Genomic DNA, 25,073 nt, shown 5'->3' with positions numbered 1-25,073 from the left:
TTACCGTTATTTTTAGGCACCATGATAACTAGTGACACCCACTCCGTGTGTTTGATATCATAGATAAGCTCTCCATCTTTCAATTTGTCTATCTCTTCCTTAATTTTCTTCGCAAAAGTTTCATTGTAAGTGTAAGGACGTTGTTGGTACAATTTTGCATCGCTTTTTAGAGGTATTGTGTGTTGGCAAATACTAGGATCTACCCCTTTAAAATCCTTGTATGATTAGGCAAATATATATCTGTATTGTTTAAGGATAGCTATTAATAGTCGTTCCTCTTGCTTAGTACCAGCTATAGCTATGTAAGCAGGTTTTGATTCTTCTCCTAGTTTTTCCAAATCTATCTTCTTTGCATTCTCACGTTCATCGCACGATGTTCCTAGTTCCTTAGGCTCTCGCATTGCATGTTCCACCACAATGTGTCGATCTTGAATTGTATATTTCTTATAATGATAGGGTGCATTGAACTTTTCCGAGTTAGAGTCGCCCTCAATTTCCATTTTTATAGTCCAAAACTCCTTCCATGTTCATTTTAATTTCTCATATTCACTCTTGCGTTTTGTTTTGGACATTTTTAGTGACTTTTCAGTTTTATTTTTTAGTTGTTTCTTGCTTTGATTTTTTGCTTTTCTTCAAAACTTGTCAATTTCATTGGTTTTTGCATTATTTTGTCTTGAACACAATCATCTGCTCCCACAATCATAAGATATTGTGTTTTGGTAATCAACTTTGGTATTTTTTCTCAATTTTGTTTTGTTGTTTCTTTATTTGTTTTCTTAGATATCTCTCTTGTCTTCGTGTTTTTTGTTAGGAAACTCGTAGAAAATTGGCTTATCCTCCTTTTTTGCAATTTTGTGTTCAAAATCACCCAAGAGTTTGTCTTTTGCATTGTTTCTTAATTTCTCGCTCCTCAAATTGTGGTAATCGTCTTCATCATCATGTGAAAGATAACATATAGAAACTTCATCCACTATCTGTTTACATTCGTTTACTAGTTAGTCCAATAGCTTCCGAAAGGTTTTCAGTTTCTTGGACTGCTAAAACGATAAAAAAAAGTCTAATGTCATAGCCATCTTGGTCATAAAATGTGGTATTGGTTACCTCATTTACACAAACATCAAGAGTCATCAGATCCCATCCAAGGGTTCAAATAACTCCTATGGGAATGGTTCCTTCATGTAGTACTCGTCCTCTATTGCACGCTTTAGGATGAAATCCTCCTTCTTAAGGCTCCCGCATTCTAATGCTCTTCACATCCAAATGTGAGCATTTTTCACAAACCAAGCAAGTAATTGCATTCTATCATCCGTAGTTACAGCAAAGTCTTCTATCGGATTTTGGTTGATGTGCATGTAACTATTGTCTTTAGTGGTTACCTTGGTGATAACTCCCTTGTGCCATAAGTAAAGATGGTCGTAGCCCCAGTCTTGAACCATCTTGAGTTGATGCATATACGGTAGCCCCAAGATAGCTTCAAATCATTTCCTTTTCCAAAGTCTACCACCACAAAGGTGTGCTCATATTCTATCCCACATGAGGATACTATCACTTGTTCCAACATTCCCAAGGGTCTCTCCACATACCCATCAATTAATTGCAAATTCATGCGTGTTTTTTTGAGAGCTGGTCTTTCCCATTCCTCCCAAATTTCTTTTGTAGCAATGGTTATTCTAGCAATGGTGGTCACTCCCTTATATTCCAGAGGTAAGGTGGTGTTTCCATCTTTGCCTTCATAATAATCACCTACCTTATTTTATGGTACAGGTTTAGCTTTTGGTTTCTCAAGATGGTTTGTTTTTCTGGTTTCTTTCATGAGTGTCTATTGGCTGAACTTTTATCCCCATCTTCTCTAAATTTTTGTTCATTTGTATCCACAAGTGTGGTTTGATTTTTAGCAACTTCATGAGGGTGATTGTGGAGCAGACAATAAATCATGCAAGCTTTTTGTATCCGTCACTTGTGGAATAGAATTCAACTTTGATGGCACAACCTTACTCTTGGGATTTAGTCCAATATTCCCCTACAAAGGATGGTAAGGTTCTTATGGATGCCAATTTGCTCTCTACCGAGACCTTTGTTCTTGCGTCTCCATACAATGACTGAATATCTCATAGATAGATTTCATGATCCATATTTATTTCAAGAATTGGTACTAATATCAAAGTGACGCTCTCGTCTTTCCTAGTTTTGATAGTTTTCTATAATGATTGTGGCCATGGTTCGTCTACTTCTGGAATTGGTTGCATCTCCAAAAATCTATCCTCGTCTCTTGTTGTTTACAAAAATTCCAGTAGTAAGTGGCTCCTCTTTGTCTGTTTCCACAAGTTTTGTTTTATTATCTGGATTTTGAGCGGAATTCACGAGTAAGTGATCTTTTCTGCATTGATCACAGTATCCTTGAACTTTGTCTTCTTCACCTATGCTGGTTTCCCCTTGTTTTCTTGTGTTTTCTTTTCTCGGCTCCTACATTACCGGCCCAAATGTTTTTGGAACTTCAGGGCTATAGTATGGCTTAAATAGCTTCAGCAAGTCTCTTGTATACTTCCATTCTCATGGTTTCATCTTCTGGATGCGGATAAGTCAACAGTCTTTGCTCCATAGTTTGGTTGCTATTGATCGTTGCAACATATGCTTGCAATATTGCGTCTAAGTGCTCATTCACTTTCTCTACCAAGACCAAACCACCTAAGTCAATCTTGCCTCTTTCTTACTTTCTTGAGCATGTTTAAGTCATTCTTTGGTTTGGTTCAATTCAGTTTCCAAAGCAGTTCTCTCCTATAGCCTCTTTGCTTTCATTTTATCTTGTTTGGCTTTCCAAGATCTTCTTTGAGTTTTGATTGATCCGTTCTCAAATTCAGTTTGTTCTAGAAGTTTTAGATCATCTGCTATCAGTCAAGTTTTAGCAACTTCTTGAGCTTGAGCTCTAGTCACCACTTTGACAAGAACTGTTGGCTCAGGCTCTGATCCGCTCGTGCATGATAAAATCCCAATGACATTAATAGTTGCTTTCCCAGGATTGTCTGGATTTTTTGCACAGTTTTGAATAAGGATTTTCTAGATGTTTGAGCCACATACAAAGGTTCAAGAGCTTCCTCAGCACTAGCCTAGTATGGACTTTCTTCTGGAGTGTAAGCTTCTTCCTCTGTCTCTCTCACATGACTTTCGACTGCCTCTTCATAATAGATAATTGGTGGAATCATTGGTTGAACTACAAATGTCTCCGCAAGCAACACATAACGCACAATGGCTTGATTATGCTACGATAAAGTTGGATGTTGCCCCAATACTGGTTGTGGTTTGTCCCCTCCCTATATCACATTATTATGTCCCATATGTAACCTGGGAGGCAATATAGCCTTTTCCTCACATAGTTACGGTTAAAGAAACACTCCCTAGTGTCATGGTTTGTGTATTTTTTCTCTATGGCACACCACTTCAACATTTGTGGAGCATTAACTGCTTGTGGCCTGCTACGGTCTTAGATTAGGATTTTGCATGTAGGTTTGGTTCATCCTACGGACCACTTCTTCAACGAATTGTTCCACATTTGGTGTGATTGCAAGAGGAGCACTCTGCTTTGCATTAATCCCACTGGATGTAGAAGATGCACTGCTAGGATTGATCTCTACGTCTTTTGTTACCTTGTCATAAGTCTTGCAATTGTCAACCAAGTACAAGGCTTCCATGGTGACTTGTTCAAATGTGGTACACGCTTTTAGTCGTAATTCCTTTTTGAGAGTTTTATTTCTCAAGCCCTCAATAAAGAGAACCAATAAGTGATCATCCTATGGTAACTCCCGCACTGGACATTTTTTGATGTACTGCTTGAAGTGAAGTGAAGCTTCCTTCACTTTTACATTTTCTTTTTGCCTCAAAGCAGAGATTTGAGAAACCGTGTTGTGTTTGATTCCTCTTTTGGACAATTTCTCAGCAAACTCTTGTAGGAGTTGATCAATGTTAAACAAATCTCTATTGTTTACTGGCTAGAACCAAGTCAACATTGTTCCCTCCAATGCTAACCCAAATCCCTCGTATTGTGTATGGAATCCGCTACTTGTTTCTCTCTTAAGACTTGCGTAAAGAAACATGCACATATGGATCTCTTGATCCGCTATACTTCTTTGGAACGCACTTAGCCACTTGAGAAGGTCGCATTTTTTTATTTTTTGCAACCATCCTCATCACTCTAGGTTCACCCATGGCATCTCTCATTTCATAGCCACTGACAAGTGTTCTAAAAGGAACTCATTCAAGTACCCTTCCCCCAGGTCTTATGTCCCAACTTTCAGTCCTTAAATCTGGTACCCTTGTACTAAATATCGTGTTTGTGATGGCACTACCTTGATGTGTTGACATAGGAACTCGGGAATCCAGAGATCCCATTGGTTTAGGTGCAAACAAATGAGGGCGATCGAATGAGTCTTCCAGATGAGATTTCAAGGGACTCACTCTTGTAGTTTCTAGTTTTGTTGTTTTTGAAACAGTAGGTATGTGCAATCTAGGGGTGAAGTAGTACTGATGGAATGGTCCCCCAAAGTACGTATATCCCTTGAGCTCATTACATATAGCCCTTGAGCTCATTACGCATAACCCTTGAGCTCATTATGACTCACTGAAGAATACTCCCGATCGTACTTGTCTAACATGATAACCTGCATGTCTCTCTCAATTTCAAATGTAAACACGAACAAGTATTTTTTTTCAATTTATTCTCTCACATTGGGGTCCTCACATCTATAGTAAAGTATTTTCTCTCCATTTTCATACTTGTATAAGGCCACATGGGTGTTATCGGTGTTGACACGTGTAGCCATGTTTACTCGCCTAAGCTTGTCGTTTGGAATATTTAGCATTGGCGGCTTCTGTTTAGCCTTCGCATCAACTTTCTCTTTGGTGCCTGTAAATCCCCATTTTTCCACAATGAAAGGATTTAACATGACTATATACACGTTTCCGTCTTTGTCAAAGTATCAATCACCATTGTAATCTACTGGCACTATGAACTCAAGCTCAATTGGCCTGTCTTCAATTTCACACAGTATCGATCCATACTGTCTTGATAGATTTGAGCACCTTCATGATTCTCAAAGCGATATTGCAAAAAGCTTTTCGGTTGGTGCAGGATGAGATGCTCCCACTCCCGTTTTGGTCTCTTCTTTAAAGCTTACACTTTTGGATCCCTCGGCCATATAGTGATATGATCTCTCTGACAAAGTGTCAGAAAGACTCTCTTCCGAGATTGGCTCTAAGGTGGGTATGGTCCCTAATTGGTTGATACTATCCTCGGTGGAAATATGGCTCATGTGGTATCTAATGCTTGGATTTCTACTTTGATAAAGTTTGCCTGACCGCAAATACATCAAGGAAACAAAGCTTACAAAACCCTCACATGTTATCCTTTATGGTGCATTCAATCCCTCGACCAAAGACAAATCCACGCAACTTTGATCCATTGGACCTGTACAAAATTCACTTAGTGGCTATAGCCTTATAGCCGCTGGCTTAGTCAAATCTACAAAAATCAAAATTTTGTCAAACTTATGACACAACTCTTATTTTTGCTTGCAATTTTCACAGTACAATTCCAAATTGAATTTTGGAAACACCAATGTGCTCACAAGGACTAGAGCTAGCTTTGGTATCAACCTGCTAATTTTCTATGTCAGGTGGTCATGCGCGATCTATGTATCCCAGGACCGAGTTGCTTAAAATTTGATACACATTGTTTGCACAGTATCTTGACAATTGCTAGGTGACTTTCAGATTATTTAATGACCTTTAGCTCCCCCAAAAGTCACTTGATCAATCTATTTTGTGGATTTTGGTCTTGATTGTCTTTGGCTTGTTTTGAGCCTACTTTGAGTGTTTTTTTCTATCCTTGTTTTGGGAAAAAATGTGTATTTTGGTCACTGCTACAAACCTATGAAGTTACAGTCACAAATTCTAGTAGGGGGTCATGAATCATGATCCATGTTCCTCCATGTATGGACCCAAAACTTGGTCAGATGATTACTTGAAGTATGTGGAGTTCACCTATCCACTTCTTTTTGGATATCTAGTTGTATATGAAAACCATGTATAAGTCATATTTTCACTTCTTTTTTAATTTGGATACCAAAAAGTCAAAATTCCCAATTTTAGTCTATTTCTAAGGTTCTTTGTGCTTTTTCCCAATCTCTTGGATTCGGTTGAGTTTTTGTGTCAATTTTTCCACCAAAAGTGTATAGCTGGAGCTTTGGAATCACTCTGGACCAAGTGGTATCAATTCTTGCTAGAAATGTTTCAAGGGGTCATGGATCGCAATCCTTGTTCCTGCACCAATCTGCATGGAGCTTTCCAGATTCACTCTTTGTGGTTTGCTTATGTCTTTTTTACATTTCTATTTTAGTTTTGATTAGCTTTGGACTTTGACCATCAAATTTTTAGTATTTCAGAGTTTATGGTTGTTTTGGCCAAAATATGGTTTTTGATAATTTTTGCCCTGATCTTTCAGCCCAGATTTGATGGTGATAGTTTCTACTTACCCTCCTTTAAGTAAAATAAAACATGAAAGAAAAACAGAGAAAATGGTACAATTTGAAGTTGAAACAGAAATTGGTAAAGCACTCTAAAAGTAATGAGAAAATCAAAGACTGAAATGCTTTTGGCTATCTCAATCACAACCCTCTTACCTCTCAATCATAGATCTAGTGAGTCCTTGACTCCTATACTCTACCAAGCACTATACCCCGTGTTTATACATGATTGTTAAAGTGTAAATGTGGTGAAAATCAAAATTAAAGTTTCTAAGTAAAAGCTACGACTCAATCACTCACCACCTAACGGATCACTATACCTGGCAATGGCACCAATGTTAGCGAGTTGCCTTGTAACAAACGTCTAATAGCATAGTTTTTCGACACTAACACAATGTCAATACTCACAGAAGTGACTCGGATGGGGCACGAAGACTCTTCGAGGGTGTCAATCTCAAGAAGCGAACTGACTAAATAACTCTATCTCTAACACATGCAAATCTCTCGCTCTTGGATTTGGTAATTTACATATGTCCTACGTCATTGCACTCAAACATCAACCTATTTCAGCACTCGAACAAAATCCAGATGCTACAAAACTTTAGGAGGGGGTCAAGGACACTTAGGGGCACTAATCTACCAAGTTTAATCTCATTTGAGGAGGTACCAAAATCACAATCCATCATAATTTAGGCCTCAAAAGCTGCAACAGAACACATCAAAAAAGTTGCCCCATGGTCTAGGAACACTCTCCTATAATCATAATGTCAAAAAACACTCATTAACGCACTCAAATTAGCAGGCTTAGTCTACTAATGAGGTAGTCAAAAATCACAGCAAAATCGACAATGAGCATACTTGAATGAAAGAGCATGAACAGGGAACACATTGCAAGTTTCAAAATTGAAATGTCATTACCAAAGCTCAAGATATGAGGATTACAAGTTGTAGGAAAGAATCCACTCTCAGACGTACGCTTCAAACTCTTCAAACTCGATAATCATAATAATGTGTTTTCCCACTTTACAACTTAGTTTTTATACCTAGGGCTCTCTTGGAAAATGTCGGACCGTACAGGACTCACAATGATTACAAACTTTATAACTCAACTTCTGAGAGCTTGTCCATCTTTAATCAAAGATTATCAAAATAATTACAAGGCTTTCGGAAAAAGAACGGGAATACATCAAAATTTTTGGCTCATGGAAGAAGGGTCGACTTGAAGGGCACTCGTCTTGCTTGACTACTAACAATCTGAGATCATACCAAAAAATTGGTAACTTGGGAGGTCATACCACTTATGTGTGGAAGTGTCTATAACCCGTACAAATTTTCTTTCATGGCAATAAATGACAACTGATAAGCTAAAACAAGGATTTGATAATGATTGTGTGTACAACAGACAAAACATAACAAATCTGTGAAATTAGACAAGAAAAGAAAAATTGAAGTCTTGTACCATGTTCTTGAAGCAAATCATCATGTTCTGCATCACTTGCCTTATTGCCAGCTATATTCAATTGACAAGAAAAGCCACTAAATTGACATGTATGGAATACATATCCGACATGAAGCTTTGAATACTATTATTGAAGAGTGGATACATGCAACTGCACCCCATTCCGAGCAACAAAAAACAAGCATGTGCCTTTGGACGTCATGTACAACAATATTCATTGCCATCAAAGGAAGCACAATTTGAACCCAAAAGAAAGGTAATAGGAAGCGTGGCATCACTGACCAACAAATCTATAGTGGCAATTTGAAAAACTTGCAAAAGCTCACTCACCATTTTCAAGGTGCTATGGACAACATTTCAAAATGCTCTGCAAAAGTGCCTAGATATGCAGTGTTTTAATATGCTGGCTCTCTATTGCAATGTTGAGGCTTCTTTGCATAGCAACATTTTGGAATGCTTGGGCACCACAATAGTCTAGGACATTGTTTTAAAACATAGTCTACAGCAACACCTTGTGTCAACCATGGCTCTGTGCTGCATGTTGATACGCCCTCTTGTTGGTCTACCTTCCTAGCATGCAATGGCATTTCAAAACATCATAGAAAACATTGCTTGGGCTCTTTGCCTTGCCTGCAATGACCTCCACCAAGATGGCATTTTAAAACGCCCTTTACATCCTTGTGCTCCACTGCACCAATGGAAGGTTGACCTCTTGGGCTTTGATACCACTTGATAGGCTTCACGGCTATGGAGGGTGCCAGCGAGGTAGCACTATAGCTAAGTTGAGCATGGAGAGAGAGAGAGAGAGAGAGAGAGAGAGAGAGAGAGAGAGAGAGAGAGAGAGAGAGAGAGAGAGAGAGAGAGAGAGAGAGAGAGAGAGAGAGAGCTTTGACACAATAACCAAAAATAATGCTTTGCTTGTATTCATTTGTAAAACTCCTTTACATATATAAAGTAAAAGTTACCATGCAAACTCCACCTAAAACTGGAGGAGTAATGCATTCTATAAGACCATGTTCCCACAGGTTTAATCAGACTAGGGCTTGGAACCCCAAATATAGTATTATATATTGGTGAACTAGAGCCTTCTAGACCAAAAAAACCTACTAAGGGGCAGGTTTCAATTTTCAAATTTGCTTATTATTGCATAACTCTGTTTGATAGACCATGGGGAGTGTTTGGGGGAAGATTGGGTGAAATTAGACACCATGCTTGGTACCACAATATCTAACTTTTCTTCACAATGAGGGGGTGTAAATGGTGGATTAGTAGATAGGCATAATACGTTTGGGATCATAAGAATGAATGCTTAAATGATTAAAGTCTTGGGAGTTGTGGAAAGTTATTCATGTAAAATGGCATCTTCATAGGAAAGGGAAGTTAGAGTATACATGTCTAAGAGACTCACTTTTGCATGTTATAAGTTGGAACAATGAGATGATGATGGATTCTCTCTATATTCTCTTACTTTTTGCAATGAATTTTTGTAGATTTTGACCCTCTATAGTTTGGTGATCATCTGTTTGGTTTTCATGCCCTCGAGCATGATTGAGAGCAAACCTAGAGATTGCGAAGAGGCAAGATCTTGAGGTATTTCTCATGGCCTCATATCCACTATAGGTTGATGCACAATTGAGTGATAACATGAAAGAACTTGGTATCATTAATGTTGATTACAAGAGAAATTACCACCTGCAAAGTTTTCAAGGGCACAACACTACTTGTTGTAGTCAAAAGAAACTGTGAAGGGCACTATTGCAAAAGTTGTATGTTAGCATGGGAATTTAGTTAAGACCCTATTGAATCCTCACATGGCACAAGATGGGTTTTGAATCTACATAGGAAAATACATGATGCAAATTTTGGCAGATCTTTGAATTGAAGATTGAATATTTTCCATGAATACGAGGGTCGATGTAGTTGGATGAGACATGGGCCATGAAGAGGAATTGGGGTTTGCCATGAGAAAATAAACAGAATTAGAAGCAATAAATGAATCAAAATTTGTGTAGGATAGCCTTGAAATAAGGTTAATGGGTCAGATCTAGACAATTCTGCTTGGAATACACAAGTTGGGTGTGTTGAATAGATAGCCCCAAAATGGGGTGTTATGAAGGTGTCATTGGGGGATTCACTTTGTCTAAGAGGCATCACAAGAGAAAGGTGCATTTGGCTGCGTGAAAATGAAGGTGAGTGAAAGAAAGAGACATGGCAGCACGACTAAGGGCTACACTCTGCCTGAATAGAAGAGGAATCCAACACAGAGTAGCCATCAAAGTGCTCAATTGTTTTTCTCCCTCTCTTTCTTTTTCTTTGCAGGGCAATGTCCTATATTCTCTCTCTTACCTATGTCCCACCATAGATCTATGCCACACTTCATTTTTCCTTAAGAACCACTGTTTTGAATGTAGTCAAGATTGCATAGTACAAATGGGTGCCAAATGTGCAAAGCTTAGAAATTCAAAAAAAAAACAATTTCAAAGCAGTGGAAATGTAGAACTTTAATCTAATTTGAAATGAAAGAATCAAAAAAAGACTTGAAACTTTCTAATTTCAAGTGTATTTAAAGTAGATAAGGGGAGTGTATTTAAGTTCAAGTGTATTTAAAGTAGATAAGGTGTATTTAAGTTAAAGTGCATTTAAATTAGATAAGGTGAGTCCTGAACATCTAAAAGTTTGGAGGATAGATTTTTGAATGCTAAAAGTTCAAGATCAAACTAGACATGATTTCTTAAGATTTTAGGATTTATAATGTTCCAAGTAAGCTTTGTTTAAGTTTCTCTACATGTTTACCTAAATTCCTAAATTGTAAAGCTTTATAGCATGATTAAGCTACTATATTTCAAGATTGAAGTGGATGTACATACAACACCCTATGCTCTCCACTTCAAGCTTGCATGTAGTCTCCATTTGGTGTGGCTCACTCAATGTGAGAGCTACCATTGCTATTTGATTTTTGATTCTAAAATGGGTAAGAAGAAGCATAATTGTGTGAAGTTTAATTGAAGTATGACCATGCCTTAACTTATGTGAAGATTGCATTATGAGATAAGTTTGCAACAAGTAGTTTTGTGTCGATGATTTGTGCTCTAAGTTTTGCAAATTTGTGAAGCATTCTCATAAATCATCATCAGGGAGAAGTTACATGTAGAAAAGGAGAAGTTAAATTATTTGAAGTGTCTACTTGAGGAATCATTGCAATATCCTTTTTAGCATAAAGGTAGAAGGTTGAAATCCTATTCTACCAAGAATAGGATAAGAAGGTTGCAAAAATAATGTTCTTATTTGGATGAGAAATTTTGATTGGAATGAGTTGAGTGATGATGATAAATGTAGTGCACTTAATTGGATGCCTATGATATAGGTTAACGGGAGGAGAGTCAAAAGAGGAAAAAACCATCATCAAGTGCCCCTAATCTAACATTAGGTCTCCTATAATATACTCACAAAATTCAGCAAAAAGGTAAAAACTTCGACAAATCTTGAAATCCTCAAAAGTCAAAAAAATCAAATAGGAAGATATAAAAAGCTAAGGATAGTAGTCAATGTTGGGCATGTGGACTTTGGCCTATGCCATAGCATGTTGGTGTGTACCATATCCAATATAATCAGCATACATTCATGTTGGGGGCAATCGTAGCATAGCCTAATTAACCCAAGACCAACAAAATTATCAATCCTAGGATCGGCAACCCAGCTAGGGCATGGAAGCACGAGCATCGGATGTATCGAATGAGAGGACTCAAGAGTATGCTCATCCAATGCAATAGAAATTATCCATGAATCACTAACTCTAATCACCAAGCATCTCCTACACACATTAAGCCCACCAAAGTCCGGCTTGCCATATACTAGAATCTCTAAACACACCCTTGATAAGCACACACTAATTGCATTGGTGTTGGCCTCTCCAATCACCACATGCCAATCAAGGAACTTCATCAAAAGCTACACACACAAGGTGAATGGTGCTAGAGTTTCATAAAACCCATCCACACACAAGCAAACAATAGGGCACATACACTAATTACAAGATTAAGAACCAACTTAATCAACCTAATCAGAGATGTTAAATATCGCAAATTGAATGCTCATAGAAGGATAAGAGTGGTTAATAAGTAAGAAGTCATCACACACACTCAAACCTAGAATAATAAGAAAGGTGAAAACTACTTCGTGACATAATGGAATAGAAGAATTAAGACTAATGAGAAAGTAAAGATTAGATTAAGAAAGCTTCTTTAATTACAATGGATTAGCACTAGCCTCTTAAGCATGGGCATTAAGCTCAAGGCTAGGCCATCCATAGAGTGAACACTCAAGAGAGAGAGAGATCTCAAAAGTTGATCCTCAACAGTGGATACTCAAGAATGAAGCCTCCTTGCATAAAGGCTTCCTTATAAAGGCTTGCACCACAATCCCTTGTACTATGGGTTTAAGTTTGAGCCCTCTGGCTAGCATATACAACTTTGGAACTCCCAAAGAATCCAAGACCTTATACAAAGTGAGTAAGAAATATTGTGCACATCCATAGCATATCTCTCGCTTGATGCATAATCGTTGTAGCCTATGTTAGCTGCTGCTAACATCCCCCCCTTCCTAATTTCGCACATTGTTAGGAAATAACACGTAGCTAAATAGATTTTTTAGTAGATTACTTAATGGAGAGAGATAGATTTCACACACAAGAGATTATAGAGTAGAGAGAGAGAGAGAGAGAGAGTACACACGATATACGTGGTTCACCCAATGTGGGCTACGTCCACGATATACGTGGTTCACCCAATGTGGGCTACGTCCACGGGAAAGCAGCCACTCAATGGCTTTAGCACTTCAAAAGAAGAAGTAGTTTACAAAGGGATTAAACCCTTGATAGAGCTCCCGCCTTGCTTCACTCTCACCACCTCACACTCACCTTGTTGCATCAACTTCACACTATGAAATGTGTGTAGAAATGGCCTCCTTTTATCGGCCAAAAGGGCTGCCCTCTCTTATGAGAGACAGCCATGTGTAGCCGCCCTTGTGCGAATAAGTCCAAATCGGACCCTCCAATCCGCCCATGTGTGGCCACCCTTGAGAAGACAAGTCCGCTTTTGAATTCGGCCACCGGCCACCGGCCATTGACTTCCGACCACCGGCCATCGGCCATTGACTACCGGCCACTGGCCAACCGACCGGTTGTTTTCCGACCACTTTCCGGCCGCCGTCCGGCCATAATATTCCGGCGAAAAGGAATATTCCGGCCAAAAAAAAAGTCTCAGGTGCCTCCGCCCCCGAGGCCTCTAAAGCTGCCCCTGATTCTTGTCCGTGAAAATTTTGGTTTTCGGTGAGTGATTTTCCTTCACGCACGATGGCTTCTCCTCATAATGGGGGCCTTACAAATGTGCACTTTTACCACAGAAAATTACAAGGGTAAATTAGGCTCCATACTTAACAATCTCCCACTTGGAGACTGATCTCCAAACCAAACCTGTGACTGCTTTCCATTCTGGCTTCTTATCCTTGAATGCCGATTGAAGATGAGCAAAAGCTCAACTTCTCCTTGTTGACCACCTTTGTAAACATGTCTGCAGGATTTTCACTTGTATGCACTTTTCCTAGCTTTAGATGTCCCTCTTCCAAAAGAGTGCGTATGAAGTGATATCTCACCTCAATGTGCTTTGTCCTTGAATGAAAGGCTGAGTTCTTCGCAAGATGGATAGCGCTTTGGCTATCACTGTACAAGACACAATTGTCTTGTTTGAATCCAAGCTCTTCTAAGAATCTGTGAAGCCACAGAATTTCTTTGCTTGCCTCCGTCATTGCTACATACTCTGCTTCCGTGGTAGAAAGTGGAACCACTTTCTGTAGCTTTGAAGCCCAGCTTACTGCTGTGCCTCCAACCGTGAACACATAGCCAGTAGTGCTCCTTCGAGTATCTTTGTCACCTGCCATATCTGCATCAGCATACCCTTCTAGAAAAATCTCAGTTCCTCCAAAATACAAAGCATTTGTTGTTGTCCCTTTTAGATACCTAAGTATCCACTTCACAGCTTGCCAATGCTCTTTACCTGGGTTGTCCATGAACCTACTCACAACTCCCACTACATGTGCAATGTCTGGCCTTGTCCAGACCATAGCATACATTAGAGAACCTACCGCTGCAGCATATGGAACTTTAGACATATAGGCTATCTCCTCTTGTGTCTTTGGACACATATCCTTCGTTAGTTTAAAATGACCAGCCAACGGTGTAGAAACTGGTTTTGCATTTTGCATTGCAAACCTTTCTAGTACCTTCTTGATGTAATCTTCTTGAGATAGCTTTATTGTCTTCTTCGTCGTGTCCCTTGATATTTTCATACCAAGTATCCTCTTTGCAGCACCTAAATCTTTCATTGAAAAAGATTTGGACAGCTCCTCTTTTAGGTCTTTGATGTCCTGCATGTTAGCACTTGCAATCAACATGTCATCAACATACAACATTAGGATGATGAATTTCCCATCTCCCAAATTCTTCATGTAGACGCAGTGATCCGAGTTGTATCTTGCGAATCCATGATCCAACATCCATCGATCAAACTTCAAGTACCATTTTCTTGATGCTTGCTTTAAACCATACAATCTCTTCTTTAATCTGCAAACCATTTTCTCCTTACCTTTTACTTCATACCCCTTTGGTTGAAGCATGTAGATTTCCTCCTCTAAGTCACCGTGAGGGAATGCCGTATTTACATCCATTTTCTCGAGATTTAGATCATGAGCAGCCACAAGGCTTAAGACAAGCCTAATTGAGTTCATTTTTACAACAGGAGAAAATATTTCATTGAAGTCAATACCTTTCTTTTGAGAAAAACCTTTTACCACAAGCCTAGACTTGTACCTTTTCTTCCCACCTTCTTCTTCCTTCAACTTGTACACCCATTTGTTTTGAAGTGCCCTCTTACCTTTAGGCAGCTCAACCAACTCCCATGTTTGGTTGCGATGTAGTGAGTCCATCTCCACTTGCATGCTCTTCATCCATTCTTCTTTGGATTCATGTTGCATAGCTTCTTCGTATGATTCCGGCTCTCCAGAATCTGAGATCAAGAGATGGTTGAAGGAAGGAACAAACCTTTCTGGAGGTCTACTTGCCCTTGTAGATCTTCGGGGAATAGGTTGAGGCTCCTCATTTGGTTGACGTTGTTGCACATTGTCACCGTTTGCAGCCCTTGAGTCTTCACCGTCCTCAAGCTCCATGTATTCATCACCTGTTTCTTTTGTTTGTTTTCTTTCCACGTAATCTTTGTACATATTTTGTTCGTTAAAAATTACATCCCTACTCCTTAAGATTTTACCATCTTCAGAATTCCATAGGCGATACCCAAAGTCTCCTTCTCCATAGCCAATGAAGAAACACTTTTTGGACTTTGCATCTAGCTTTGATCTTAGGCTTCTATCTATGTGCATGAAAGCCTCACACCCAAACACTTTGAGAAATGCATAATTCACCGGTTTACTAGTCCATGCCTCTTCTGGAACTCCCCCATCCAATGCCGTTGAGGGTGACCGATTGATTAAGTACACAGACGTACTTACAGCTTCCGCCCAAAGCTCAAGCGGTAGGCCTGCATGTAGCCGCATGCTTCGTGCTCGTTCCATGATTGTCCTGTTCATCCTTTCCGAAATCCCATTTTGTTGAGGTGTCCTTGGGGTTGTCCTTTGCCTCCGAATGCCATTGCTAGCACAAAAGCTTTCAAAAGCTTGGCTGCAATATTCGCCTCCATTGTCGGATCTAAGGCATTTAACCTTGGTACCTGTTTCATTCTCCACAAAGGCTTTCCACCTTTGAAATATGGAAAATACATCGGATTTATTCTTCATGACATAAACCCATGTTTTTCTAGTCGCATCGTCTATGAATGTTACATAGTACAATTAGCCACCAAGTGATGGTGTACTTGCAGGACCCCAAACATCAGAATGAACCAACTCAAGTTTTTTATTTTTTCTTTCATTTCCTGATTTTTGAAATTTTACCCTCTTTTGTTTACCATAAACACAATCTTCACAGAACTCTAAGTCCACTTCTTTCAAACCTGGTAGAAGCTTCTTTGTTTGAAGGATTTGCATTCCTTTGGCACTCATATGCCCAAGTCGGTAGTGCCACACCGCACTGTCAACTTCTGTAGTTATTGCACAAGCTGAAGGTTGCGTGCTAACAGTACACAAGTAAAGTGTACCGACTTTTTCTCCCTTGGCAACCACCAAAGATCCCTTTGAGATCTTCCATCGTTTGTTTCCGAATGCAATGTTGTGACCTTCATCGTCCAATTGTCCTGTAGAGATCAAATTTTGCGAAGAGAAGGAACATGCCTAACATCTTTAAGCTTCCATTCATTTCCGTTAGCAGTTTTGACAGAAACTGTACCTTTGCCGACAATCTCACAAGCTTCATCATCTCCCAAGTATACATACCCAAAATTACCTTTGGTGTAGTCTTGGAAATGTTGCTTGTGTGGTGTCGCATGGAATGAAACCCCGGAATCTACTATCCAGGAATTAGACACATTGTCTAATGAGAGAATTAGAGCATCTTGCTCTACTTTACCAGCCACATTGGCCTCCGATGTTGGCTTGTTGTCTTAAGACTCTGTCTCCTTCTTCTTCTTGGACCAGCAATCCTTCTTGACGTGGCCCTTCTTGCCACAGTTCCAACATTCAAGAACTGCCTTTGTGCGTGACTTGCTCCGCCTTGAGCGATCACGACCCTTTTGATTTTGAACCTCTCCTTAGGCCTTCCTCTTGTTTCCACTGATAGTGCAGCACTTGATGATTCTCATGTGCTTCTCCTTCTCATTTCCTCGCTTAGGAGAACACCCACAACATCATCAAACTTAAGAGTATTTGTGCCAGAGATAGAATTACTTACAACCATCACAAGGCTGTCCCAACTATCCGGTAGAGATGATAGTATATGGAGAGCTCGCACTTCGTCATCGAAATTGATTTTCACTGATCGAAGTTGACTTATGTTTGTGTTAAAGTCATTTAGGTGTTCTGCAACTGAACCATTCTCTGCCATCTTTAGATTGAACAAGCGCTTCATAAGAAATACCTTATTGGATGCCGATGGTTTCTCGTAGAAGTCGTCAAGTGACTTCATCAAGTCCTCCGTGGTCTTCATCTCCGAAACATTGAAGGCCACCGTTGACGCCAAGCTTAACCGGATTGTTCCCAGTGCCTTTCGATCAAGGACAATCCATGCTTCATCTGCCATTGTTGCGGGCTTCTTCGCAAGACCGCCTAGTGGCAAATAGAGGTCCTTCTGGTAGAGATAGTCTTCAATCTGCATCTTCCAATGTTGGTAGTTTTTGCCGTTGAACTTCTCAATCTTGAGCTTCCCTTCCTCCGCCATAACTCCCACTCAATTCAAGGAATCCTTTCCTTGAGATAATTTAGCTACGAGCAAACCTTGCTATGATACCAGTTGTTAGGAAATAAGACGTAGCTAAATAGATTTTTTAGTAGATTACTTAATGGAGAGAGATAGATTTCACACACAAGAGATTATAGAGTAGAGAGAGAGAGAGAGAGTACACACGATATACGTGGTTCACCCAATGTGGGCTACGTCCACAGGAAAGCAACCACTCAATGGCTTTAGCACTTCAAAAGAAGAAGTAGTTTACAAAGGGATTAAACCCTTGATAGAGCTCCCGCCTTGCTTCACTCTCACCACCTCACACTCACCTTGTTGCATCAACTTCACACTATGAAATGTGTGTAGAAATGGCCTCCTTTTATAGGCCAAAAGGGCTGCCCTCTCTTATGAGAGACAGCCATGTGTAGCCGCCCTTGTGCGAATAAGTCCAAATCGGACCCTCCAATCCGCCCATGTGTGGCCACCCTTGAGAAGACAAGTCCGCTTTTGAATTCGGCCACCGGCCACCGGCCATTGACTTCCGACCACCGGCCACCGGCCATTGACTACCGGCCACCGGCCAACCGACCGGTTGTTTTTCGACCACTTTTTGGCAACCGTCCGGCCATAATATTCCGGCGAAAAGGAATATTCCGGCCAAAAAAAAAGTCTCAGGGGCCTCTAAAGTTGCCCCTGATTCTTGTCCGTGAAAATTTTCGTTTCCGATGAGTGATTTTCCTTCACGCACGATGGCTTATCCTCATAATGGGGGCCTTACAAATGTGCGCTTTTACCACAGAAAATAACAAGGGTAAATCAGGCTCCATACTTAACACACATGTCCTCGTGTGCCAGTGAAGCAAAACACGGTGGCATGGTAGAAAGCAAGTCCATGGAAGAAATGTTGAGCTGCAAATCATAAGAACAAGTAATGAGCATCAAAGGCCAACAAGAATGAATAAAACGTGAAGTACAGTGAACAATCATGCAAAGTGAATATTTTGCTTCTAAAAGATGGGTGAATCATAGTCAAAAACTAAACAAGATAAAGCAAAAAATTACTCAAACTATCATGAAGATTAAACCACTCAAAGTTTTAGTTTTATGCATGAAACACAAGCAATCAATTAAGACCCTAAGCTAATGCAAGGTCATAAACCTACTAGCCTAAAAACTATGTGACCAATCTTTATAAATCAGTCAAATATATCATGTCTATGGGCTATAAAAATGTTGGAATTAGGGTTACAGAGAAACACACACAGCTTGGAGAAGACGAAGGAAGCTCAAGGCACACAATAGAGAGTGTATACTTAGTGTGCAATGGAAAGATAGATAGCCCTAAAATGATGGGCGTATATACAATGCTCGGGGGAAAAAACCTCCTAAGGAGGGCAAAAATGCCCCGGCGGTCCTAGTGTGTTCACACACATCACTACCACATGTATATGGTAACAAATCCCCCCTGGAGTGATGCGGTGAACGAGAGCTGGCACATGAGTAAAGGGAAGTGCCATGCCCTGAGGACATGATCAGTCCACAAAGGGGAGTAAGCCCAAAGCTTTGCGGAAAGCTTCAGGCTTCTCATGAGACAATGCCTTTGTGAAAAGATCTGCAAGGTTGTCCTGTGTTGGCACATAAGCCAAGCTGGTCTCTCCTACTAGAGCCTCTCCCTGACATAGTGGTAATGCACCTCAATGTGCTTTGTGCGAGCATGAAAAACTGGGTTCCTCGCAAATGCCAATGCGCTCTAACTATCAGTGTAGATAGTGTTGGAAGTGTCATGTCCAACACCCAAATCAGCCATAAGGCGTCTGAGCCATACACACTCAACCGTAGCTGTGAAGACTGCCCTGTACTCAGCCTCACAACTCGAAGTGGCCACAGTAGGTTTCTTCTTGCTCAACCATGATATACATGAACTGCCAAGAATGAAACAAAACCCACTTGCGAACACTCGCGTGTCAAAACAACCGGCCCAATCTGAGTCCGAAAAAGCATGTAAGTGTGGCGGCAATGATCCCCCCCTTGGGATAAAACAAGCCAAGATGTAAAGTGCCACTAAGGTAGCGGAAAATCCTCTTGACAGCCTGCTAATGCTTAGACCCTGGGCTATGAATAAATCTGCTGACCTGTGAGACTGCAAACTGAATATCCGGCCTCGTGTTGCATACATAAATGAGGCAGCCAACAGCAGTTTGGTAAAGAGTGACATCAGCAGGATCACCAGCATCATGTAGACTCAACTTCAAACATGTTTCCATGGGAGTGGCAATAGGTTTGCAATCCTCAAGTCCAAACTTACATAGCAATGTCTCTATGTAACTTTTCTGAAACAAGGCAATACCACCATCACACTGCATAAACTGTATACCCAAGTAATGATGCAACAGCCCCAAATCTTTCATCTTCAAAGTAGCATTCAAATCAGCCTTAAATTCAGCAGTATGTCTCTCATTTGATCCAGTGATCAGCAAATCATCAACATAAAGAACCACGATGAGAAATACATCACCCTCACGCTTTACATACAATGTGCTCTCTGTTGGACTGTTACGAAAGCCTTGTTTAACCAAATGAGTGTCAGCTTTCTCATACCAAGCACGAGGAGATTGCTTCAACCCATACAAAGCCTTCTTACATCTGCACACTTTGTCCTCTTGTCCATTTATGACAAAACCGCGAGGCTGCGTTACATAAACTTCCTCAAATATGTCACCATTCAAGAAAGCAGTAACAATGTCTGATTGATGTACATCCCAACCAAAATGAGCTGCCAATGCACATAGAAAACGCACAATAGTCATACGACAAGTGGGAGAAAAAGTCCCTTCATAATCAATGTCTTTTTGCTGTGCATAACCCTTTGCAACAAGTCGCGCCTTATGGCGATCCATCTCACCATCTGGCTTGCGTTTTAACTTGTAAACCCACTTTGTACCAATGGCCTTTTTGCCAGGAGGCAAATCACATAAAGTCCATGTGTCATTTTCTATAAGTGCATCATATTCTGATTGGATGGCAGCCATCCAATTTTTTGAATTTTGTGCTTCATCAAAAGACAGAGGCTCCTCAACATCATGTAAGCTAGACACAGCCAAAGCATAACAATCTGATGCACAGGATGCATGGCGAGAGCCTGAACGAGTACGACTAGACAAAGGTGCATCCAATTTACTATCATGCAAAGTGTGCACCAGCCATTTTGGCATACCTCTAGCCTACTCATTTTCATCCCTTTCCTCATCAAGTACATCATGTACATCTGCATCAGTAATAGGCTGATCTAAAACATTTTCAGAAACCCCCATAGGCTGTACATTTGCATCATTGGAACTTACATTCGTATTGCCACCACTAAAAAGAGGCAACAAAGTGTCATAAATGTCCTGTGAGCTTACATTATTGTCTCTAGTACATGACAGCAAGGGCTGAACAGAATCTTCCACAAACACTACATCCCGAGAAACCAGAATACGTTTTGTTTGTGGATGATACAACCTGTAACCTTTGCTTTCAGCACTATAACCAACAAAAATACATTTGACAGCCTTATCATCCAATTTTCTGCGTTGCACTTGTGGCACCAAAGCATATGCCAAAACAGCCAAAAATACTCATGTGCTCAATAGAAGGGTTTCTATCATGCCATGTTTCATATGGAGTAATAGACTGCAAAGCTTTCGTAGGACACCTGTTAAGTACACAAGTGGCACACATGATGGCTTCAAGCCAAAAAGAACGCGGCAAAGCTTGTCTTTTGACCATACATCGTGCCATTTCTGTCAGTGACCTGTTTTTCCTCTTAGCAACACCATTTTGCTGAGGTGTATAAGGCACTGTACATTGGTGTTTTATCCCACAACTAGCCAAAAATGCATTAAATTCATGAGACATATACTCCCTCCCTCGATCAGAACAGAGGGTGCCCATAGTACATTTCGAGACATTTTCAGCCATAGCCAAAAAAAATTTGCAGTACATAAAAACTTCGGACTTCGCTTTAAGCGGAAATACCCATGCATGCGTGGAGTAATCATCAATGAGAGTCACGAAGCACAGGTAATTGCCCAAGGACGGAGTTTGCATGGGCCCACAAACATCACTATGCACAAGTTGCAACCTGCATGTGGCCCGGACTGAACCATCCTTTGGAAACTTAGAACGCTGCATCTTACCCAAAATACAGCCTTCACAAACATGTTTGACAGGTGCTTCAACAGGTGGCAAAGAAGCAACCATATCAGATTTTTGCAAATGCAGCAAACTGGCAAAATTCAGATGACCAAAACGTGCATGCCAAAGTTTTGCATCTGAAATAGCCCTTGAATCTGCAACAGCATTTGCAAAATTTTGTCCACACTTGTCATACAAAGTGAGCTTATACAGCCCAGGGCACAAAAGGCCAGATGCAACAATTTCATCACCAAAACTGAGATCATGAACTGTACATCTGTCATCCACAAATTTGACTACAAGTCCAAGTCTAGCAAGTGCGGATACAGACAAGAGATTCTTCTTGATCCCAGGTACATAAAGTGCATCAACAAGTGTGAAAGAACTGCCATTAGCAGCAGTAAGCACAATCTTTCCAACTCCTTGAACTGGATAAGAGGCATTGTTTGCACAAGTGACTGAATTCCCATGAGGGACAGACTCGAGAGTGGTAAACAATGCACGATGTGAGGTAATGTGCTTTGTAGCACCACTGTCGAAATACCACACATGTGAATCTGCAGAAACTGACAAGCATGCATCATGCACGACAGGATTGTAAGTGCACTCTGCACTAAAAGCCCATTCTGCATCAACATCAGCATTACAGTCTCCTTTCACAGAAGACTCAACAATGGCTGCATTTGTAGTGGAACCAGCATTTGCAGTGGAACCACCCTCTTTCTTCTTAGCCTCTTTGACCTTCAACTTAGGACATGGCTTGATCAAGTGATCATTAGCTTTACAATAATGGCAACGAATCTTCTTTTTGCCCTTGTCACCAGAATTTCCAGACGAAGTGTTGCCAACAGAAGCATTAGGAATAGTATTTTTGCCACTCGCAGCAGAACCATAAGAAGTGGTTGCATTGCTGTTACCACCCTTTCTTTGAGAAGCAATAAAAGCCTGTTGCCTAGTCCTGTTTTTTCTGGAAAGTGACTCTTGCAACAGCAATGTGCATAATGCATCAAACTTGACAACTTCTGGATTTCCTTGGGTCATAAGTCTCCAAGTACTAGCAAAATTCTGGTAAGGCATCAAGAACAGTCTGCACAAGGGAACTGTCTGAAATGACTTCTCCAACAGAAATAAGTTGCTCATTGATATCCTTGACACTAGCAAGGAAAGTGTCCATATCATCTTCCTCATGCATAATCTTTGACTCCAGATCTTTACGCAGCAAAGCAATTTTAGCCTCATTGCGACTTGCATAAAGACCAGCCAAAATATCCCAGCCTGTTTTGCAGATTTCGTTGAACGGATGTGAGGAACAATGGTGCGCTTCACAGACAACACAATCAATGCATGAGCCTGCGCATCCTTAACATCCCAACGAGCTTGTTCTGCCGTAGGCAAAACAACTCTAACAGCTACAATCCTTGCAGCAAGACCTGCAACATCCTCAACATCGCCTACATCCTCAGAACCAGGACGTACATCAATGCCCTGCACAATGTTCGAGACACCCTTGACACACGAACATGTTGCATCATATAAGCCCACATAGGGTAGTTGTCCCCATCCAACCTTTCCTCAGCAGCAAACATCTTGAACACATCTGTGTTGTTGTTGTCAGCCATGGTAAATGCTGCACCTGATGTGAAAACTGCCCGAAAATAGGAGAAACGGAGCGGGAACAACCTGTGCTATATAGCACAAACCGTAGAAGACTATAAGGCACCTGTTATGCAGAAAACGACACTGACAAAAATTATGCACAAAAGGACGAAATAGCTTGTGTAGTACTGCCTGTAGTGGAAACGGAGGCCGAATTGAGCCCAAATCAAAATTCTGAGCTCACTGAAATCGGAGAAAGTGAGCAGGCGTGTGCTGGAGTAGCTGGCGACTAAGCCCGGGCGGACGTGACATTCTCTGATACCAATTGTTGGAATTAGGGTTGCAGAGAAACACACACAGCTTGGAGAAGACGAAGGAAGCTCAAGGCACACAATAGAGAGTGTATTACTTAGTGTGCAATGGAAAGATAGATAGCCCTAGAGTGATGGGCGTATATACAATGCTCGGGGGAAAAAACCTCCTAAAGAGGGGAAAAATGCCTCGGCGGTCCTAGTGTGTTCACACACATCACTACCACATGTATATGGTAACAAAAAAAGTTCATAATCAATTAGTACATTGTCACAGCTTTTTGAAGCTTATGGAAGTAATTTTTTTGTCATTCATAGAAAAAAGTAAAACACAATACAAAGCTACCACCCCAAGGCAAGTCTACGTGTGACTCTCAGCTCCTTGAACCCTCAAGAAGGTGTTCGAAAAGCCTACTAGCATACCAAGGTGACGGCTAACCCCTATCAGCCTAGGGCATCGGTTTAGGGCCTTGACCAAGCGAGCCAAGGTGGTTCCCCTCGCCTACCAAGTGCCAATAAGGTGCTAGGCCTCACAACACACAATATAACATAGAAATTTTATTTTCATGTGTCGAGTAGCATTTTTGCTAGCTAGTTTTTCTTGACACTTTTTGCTTCATTGTTTCAGTTTTTAGCACTTTTTTTTCCTGTCATGAGATGATGGCAAATGGACTAAGGGACTAAAGCCTAATCATAGCCCTAGGTCATGTTAAAAATGAATTGGGTATTAAGACTAAGAGTCTGGGACTCACGAGCAATGAACCTACATTAACCTAAGGTCAAGGCCAATTACCTATGATTAGCACACATAAAACCTAATTTTTTTATGAGTTAATATTCACAAAGCAAAAGTGTTGAAACTTTAGTATGCTTAGCTTTTGGACATGAAAGAACCATAGCTTAGAAGCAAAAATTACTTAAACCAAGCATAAAGAATGGAGAGATAAACAAAAGAGCAAAATCATGGAAGGATTTCACCTATTTATGGTCTTTCGCATCCTTGAGCAAGCATCCCCTTTTTGTAGAGAAGTCTCTTGATCCTTTCATTTACAATCCAAGCTAATTGAAGCTAAGTGTAAACACAAGCTACAAAAGCCATTTATTTGAAATCCAAAAACACACAAAAAACATTAATGAAAACCTAAAGCTAAGGTCTTGCATACCCTAATATGCCAAAGGGAAAAAACCCAAGGAAAAAAAGTGCCTTTGGTTATACACATGATGCTCTAAAGTAGCAAATCTATGCATACACATCAACAATGAGAGATAAAATGCTTCTACATAAGCTCATTTTGTAATTTTTACAATCTCTCATGCATGATTCAAAGTTGATTTAGTTTATAGCTCAAATGAAAGTGAAGATTCAAAGCAAGCCATGAGCTAGAAATAATGCAACTTTGATGAATTGAAGTGGCTCTTGAAAGCCAAATTTTACAATTTAAAGCTTTCCAAAAAGCTGGCTAGCAACGAGCTCACATGAAATTTTCAATTTAAGAGCAATCTATAAGCTAGAGTTGACTTCAACTTTCAATGGAATGAAAGTAAATGGCTCTCAATAGCCAAATTTTGTATTTGAAAGCTCTCACAAAAGTTGGGTAAACACTAGCTCAAAATTAAAGAAATTTAACTTTTGA

The sequence above is a fragment of the Adiantum capillus-veneris genome, chromosome 12, assembly GCF_014529385.1.
Source record: "Adiantum capillus-veneris isolate H3 chromosome 12, ASM1452938v2, whole genome shotgun sequence".
Classification (NCBI taxonomy): domain Eukaryota; kingdom Viridiplantae; phylum Streptophyta; class Polypodiopsida; order Polypodiales; family Pteridaceae; genus Adiantum; species Adiantum capillus-veneris.
This window is presented reverse-complemented; position numbering follows the sequence as displayed.